Raw genomic sequence first — 5,656 nt, 5'->3', positions numbered from 1 at the left:
GCACGCACATGCGCCCGGCGTGAGTTTTAAGCCACTGGGTCCGGGACACGAACCGCGGTCGACTACGTGGGAGTCCAGCGACATAGCCATTACGCTAACTGCTGGTTCCTACTTTCTCTTTCTCTCACTTTCTCTGTCTCTCTCCAGCCAGAGCATGCACCCGATAGCAAACAACAAAGGTCAGGTTTTTAGCAGAGTAAGACCTGCCTGGAAATAAATATACCTCAAAGGAGAAAAGAAGAAGATACTTTTTTTTGGAGAGGTTTTTGCTATAGAGCGTGTGCGCTCGCCAGACAGACAGAGAGACAGGGAGATAGAAAGAGAGAAATCACCTCCTGGGGGGGATGGCCACACCACAATCCCTTCTCCTCCATTCTCCTCTCGGGATCTTGGGCACACACGCACACGCGCCCGGCGTGATGCGAACCGCGGGAGTCCAGCAACATAGCCATTACGCTAACTGTTGGTCCCCAAGAAGAAGATTCTTAAGAGAGAAACCCCTCCCATCCTGCAGTAGGGGGTGGAATTAAGGGCAGCTTTGTGGCAGAGGGACTGTCTGAGCCCCTCAGACCAGCTCTGTGCACCTGTGCACTGAGGCAGCCAATTTCCTTAGTCTCCAGATTAATCCAATGCTGCTCTCTGAAGAGTGGGCACCTTTCCTGCAGGGACACCCCTCATGAGGCAGGAGCACAAAAGGGCTGCAGACACAGGCCTGGCCCCAGACTGTCCTGATCAGACACTTACCCCGGGGAACCTTTGAGTGCCATGGGTGGCCTCTCCTCGCACCCCTGCAAGAGGTGAGTGTCCATGCCTGCTCCTGCACCTGCCATGGTGTTTGGAGAGTGGCCCATGGAGCAGTGTTGGGAGAGTGTGGTCTCCAAAGCATCTCCACCCTTGTTAGTGATAGGCACGTGGGTGGGCCCGTTAGGGCTCTCTCTTCACGGGTCCTGTCTAGATGTAGGGTTGTTCAGCCTGCAAGGCAAGTGTACAAAGTGCGTGTTGTTGAGAAAAATGATCCTGTCATTTTTATATATGGGTTCCTATGATTTTTGTTCAAGTAACAAAATATGATTCAAAGCACCGAGGGTGATGTCAGTGCAGTGACCCTGCTGAGGGCTCAGCTTCATTTCCTGACGCCCACTGGGCTGCTGGCGGAAGGGCACAGCCAGACAATGGCCACAGGCCCACACACTGCCTGTGCCGCTGACACCCGACAGCTCTCAGAGGGTGCGTACTCCTTACTCATCCTGCCCTTCTCTGACTTCCCGACATTCTCAGCTTCATTTCATTGTCACGTCGGGGTCGGGCAGAGGGTGGTGAAACTGAGTCAGAATTAGCAAATAGCATCTTTACTATTAAGGCGTTGCAACTTATTTTGGCAAGGATTTTTGAACTTCTAGACTCTTGACCCACACGGGGAACCTAGTAGGGTGAGTGCAGTTAAGGTTCTCATTTTACTTCGGGAAGCCAGGCACAAAGAGGTACAGCCTGGAGTCCTGCATGGCACGGACTCCAGGGAGCAGCTGTCTCCGAGCTCTCAGCTGCCACTCTCCTTGGGTTACCAGCTGCGGGTCTTTCCATCTCCTCATGGCTGACAGCCATGAGCTTGGCTAACTCCCTCCTAAGGTAGCCTGTTTGCTTAAGTCTTTCCTGATAAGCATCACAGTTTTCTGAGAACTGATTGAAATTCTTAAGTCACAAGCCACCCCCGCCTTCCCTGCCCCTGCCTCTAGAGAGCTGTAGAGCTCCAGTCCTAACCTCAACCCTGTCTCCATAGCATTAAAACAGGTCAGCTTGGCCACTGTTCCGGAGAGGCAGCCAAAGCACAGGCTTGCTGCGGTGTTTTGCCGCACGGTGTTTGGTGGTAAAGCAAGTAAGCACGCCCTGACCTGGAGCCGGAGGTACTGCCTTTACCAGGCTAGAGGGACTAGCTGTTCTGGGAGTAGCCTGGGCATGTGGGTGGGCATGTACGCTGACCTAGTTAGGAGTTAAGAGACTCTGTTTCTAACTGTGGCCCTTTGCTTTTGAGCTGTGTGACTTTGGGCATGTCACTAACTTCTCTTTCATTTTCCTCTGCAGGAAAAAGAGATTAATGGCACAGTCCCGGGTGCCTGAGTCTCGTAAGGGTGCTATGAGAACCAAGTGCGCTTAAGTTTAACGAAGAAACTAACATCTCTCCTTTTTTTTGGAGAGGTTTTTGCTATAGGGCGTGTGCGCTCGCCAGACAGATAGAGAGAACCAGAGACAGAAAGCGAGAAATCGCCCTCCAGAGGGGGTGATCACGCCGCAATCCCTTCTCCTCCATTCTCCTCTCGGGATCTTGGGCCCGCCCGCACACGCACCCGGCGTGAGTTTTAAGCCACCGGGTCCGGGATGCGAACCGCTGTCGACTACGTGGGAGTCCAGCAACATAGCCATTTCGCTAACTGCTGGTTCCCGAGGAGACTAACATCTCTTCAGTGTTCGGCACGTACTACATTCGCTCAGCTTCCTTACACGTGGCTCAGTTTCCCCGTGTGTTCAGTAGTCCCGAGACCGCTCAGTATCCCATTTTATAGCTGAAAATAGAGTGATTAAGTCCACACCTCTGGCTCCCACACGGTACCCACACCACCGTGCGTGTCACGTTGCTGCCCGTGGCACACAGCGGGGAGGGTGTGTGTCTCCACATCAAGCACACTGCCCGCGCAGGTCAGTGTCACCTTGCTGGCCACCGCTCCACGCCGGCCCTGAGATGGTGACGTTCTCATACTTGTTTCCCTCGTCTAGTGCTTTGTGCTGCCCGCTGCGTGTCTCCCAGAACTTGCTTGGTGCTTCTTTTGGGTTTTCTCCTACAGAAACAGCGCAACTCCTCTCTAAAGGGGGCTAAATTGAAGGAGCCTGGCTCACGCTGTCCTGGGCAGCGGCCTCAGACTCTTCCAGGGTTCTTCCTTCCTCGAGCACATTGCTGCTCAGCCTGCAGTCACGTGCCCTCGGTGCTTTGCTGATAAGATCCGCCATCGCCGATTTTCAATCATAGTGTTTCCGAAGTGGAGGATACCCAAGCATCGCTTTCTCAATGGGGAAACTGAGGTCTGGAAAGGGAGATGACTTGCCTGAGGCTGTTCATCCCATGGTGTGTGTGTGACCAAACCAGGAACCCAGTTCCCCAGGCAGCCGACCAGAGTTTCCAAGCCTTTCCCACGAGCGCACGTCATCTCCCCGAGGTGAAAGACAAACGCATGCGCTGTGCCCAGCACATACCTGGGAGGCTGTATGGAGAAATTAAATAACTTGGAAAATTGGGCAGGAAGAAAGAGAGGGAGGTGGGGTGGGGTGAAGGTCTTCACCCTGTATGGTACGTTATATAGCAGAACAGTGAATTAAAACACAACACAGCTAGCTAGGCAAGATAGCCCCCAGCCGGCAGTCACTAAGAAGCAAAGGAATTTACGCTGGGAGCCCTGGCAGAGCGAGTGGATAGGAAGCCTTTTGTCACCACGGCAGCAGGGCTGAAAATTGAAGGAAGGATGTTAGGTAAATGTGACAGCCTGGGACACAGTTACAGCCCCCTGGCTCATTGTCCAAAGGAAATGGATCTCTGCTGTGGACAGAGAGGTGGAAACTGAGCAAGTGAGTCGAGCAGTTGACATCACCAGGCTGAGCATTGGATTACAACAAATGGGACTTACTTGGCCCGAGACGTGGGAAACACCCACCAAACCCTCGAAGTGCTTTTCATTTAAGTGACGCAGGGGAGAGAGAGAAAGGGCAGGAGAGAATCCTGCCTGCCCCACAGGTCTGGAATGCTAACCTCAAATCCCGGTTTCTTAAATTCTGCCTTCACTTCTGACTGAGGACCCCTGGATTTAGAGGAAACTTTGCTTTTGTAAGTACGACCTCACTCTCCTCCTCCATGCTCCACCTCCAGGGAGCAGCGGAGCCCGGAGGCAGAGCTCTCTGGAGAGCTTGCTTCCCAGCCTCGGTCACAAAGGGTCTATTTTTATATTATGATATATGTGAGCTTGCTCTGAAAATTATGGCTTTGTCTGGAACTGCCTAGGGCTAGAGTCGGAGCCTCAAGTCTCATAGATGGGTTACATTCCAATGCTGTTTTATCTTCTTAACCAAAGAAATGTGACAGAGTATCCAGGAGCTTTAAAAGCAGCTCCTGCCCCAAATCTGTAGGTGAAAAAATAAATTCTCTCTTAGAAACTCTGTGTAAAATCTTTATTTATCTTTTCTTTCTGATTACAAAGGTAGTACAGAAATGTTTAAACACTCTAGAAAAACATGCTCTGAAAGTGCAAATTCTGTATAGTTGTGCCCTTACCCGTGTAAGATATAATTTCAGATACAGATAGGGTCAGATGTCATGAGGTTATCTCATCACAAGTAACCCCAGAGCTGTAGGTGGAGAAAGAACTTCAAGATGGAAAGCGGGATTAGAAACCTTTAACTCTGGCTTTGTGATCTTTTATTGCTTCCTTTTTAAAGTTTACTGGTTACTCCTAGACAATACCCAGAAAATGTCAGCCTTATATTTGTTGGTGTCTGTTTTTAGGATTTTAAACTAATTCCTGTGAGCCATTCTGCAGGAGAGGAAGGGAGGGCCCTCGTTACCCCCAGGTCCCTCATCAGAGGCTCCCTGAGCTGAGTGTTCTCCAGTGACTTGGCATGGCTTGGAATGAGTTCTGACTTAACTCTCCTGTGAGCAGGTTGAATATATTTGAAAAATTATAATTAAAGGTAAAAGATTTCAGTTTTAAAAAACAAAAAGCCCCCATGTGTTAGAAAGGCCACCTAAGGAAACCATACCACCTTCGGGAAGTGTTTTATACTCCGGGCTTTAGTTTCTTCATTAGTGCCTAAGCGAGGGGACAAAACGAGATGATCTGTGTATTTCTAAATTCAGCTTAAGGAGAACCATCCGCGTGTTTCCGTTTGAGAAGGACCCTTAGAACTTCAGGACAGAGTGCCTTAGGTTTCTAGGATCCCAGAGTGGCCAAAAACCAGTGCCCGCAGGACACTTAACAAAGGACAATGGGGAGCCAGCAGGTGGCATGGAAGTTAAGGCACTGAACTCCTATACGACTGACTGCCCTGTGAGCCCTGGACTTGCCGGCTTGAAAATCATGCCAGGCTTGTGTGCATGTGCACCTAGAATCCCAGGAGGAGAATGAAGGAGACGGGATTATGGTGCGGCCATCCACCCAGGGTGGGTGATTTATTGCTTTTCCTCTTACTGTCTCTCTCTGGCTCTCCCCAGTGATCATATGCACCCTATGGCAAAAACCTTTAAAAAAAAAAAAAAAAGACAGTGGGATGGCCCTGTAGATTAGTGGCTAAGGGAGCCAGATCCCACATGGCTGACTGTGTGGTTCAAATCCTCACTTCAGCAGCTTGAAAAACACACTGGGTGTGTGTATACTTGTCCCGAGTCCTGACGGGATGGAGAAACAGAAGAGAAGAAATTGCGGTATGACCATGCCCCAGTGGGGAATGCTTTCTCCCTCTCTCTCTCCCTCTCTCAGGCTCTCTCTGGCCAGCACATGCTCTCTCCAGCAATGATAATATAGATTTTTAAAATGAACATAAAACAAAAGAAAAAAAAAGACACAAAACAGGAAGCATTAAGTCACTTCTGTGTTTTTATGATTTATTTCAGGTTTCGCAT

At 50.2% G+C, this 5,656-nt stretch overlaps 1 protein-coding gene across 7 annotated transcripts in view; it reads left to right on the top strand.

Moving 5' to 3' along the window:
• PKIG (cAMP-dependent protein kinase inhibitor gamma) overlaps positions 1–5,656 on the top strand; it is an 86,813-nt gene that overhangs the window by 44,603 nt on the left and 36,554 nt on the right. Inside the window, exon 1 of one of the 7 annotated variants that reach the window (XM_006147559.3) lies at positions 3,715–3,868. The exons of the other annotated variants lie outside the window; for them this stretch is intronic. The gene's annotated coding sequence lies outside the window, so the exon portion shown is untranslated. Of the gene's footprint in view, positions 1–3,714; positions 3,869–5,656 lie in introns of those variants that run through there. 7 annotated transcript variants of the gene reach the window in all.

This window comes from Tupaia chinensis, unplaced genomic scaffold (genome assembly GCF_000334495.1).
Source record: "Tupaia chinensis unplaced genomic scaffold, TupChi_1.0 Scaffold000216_1, whole genome shotgun sequence".
In the NCBI taxonomy this organism is placed as follows: domain Eukaryota; kingdom Metazoa; phylum Chordata; class Mammalia; order Scandentia; family Tupaiidae; genus Tupaia; species Tupaia belangeri.
Note: the sequence above shows the minus strand (reverse complement) of the source record. Positions and strands in the feature narration are given on the sequence as shown.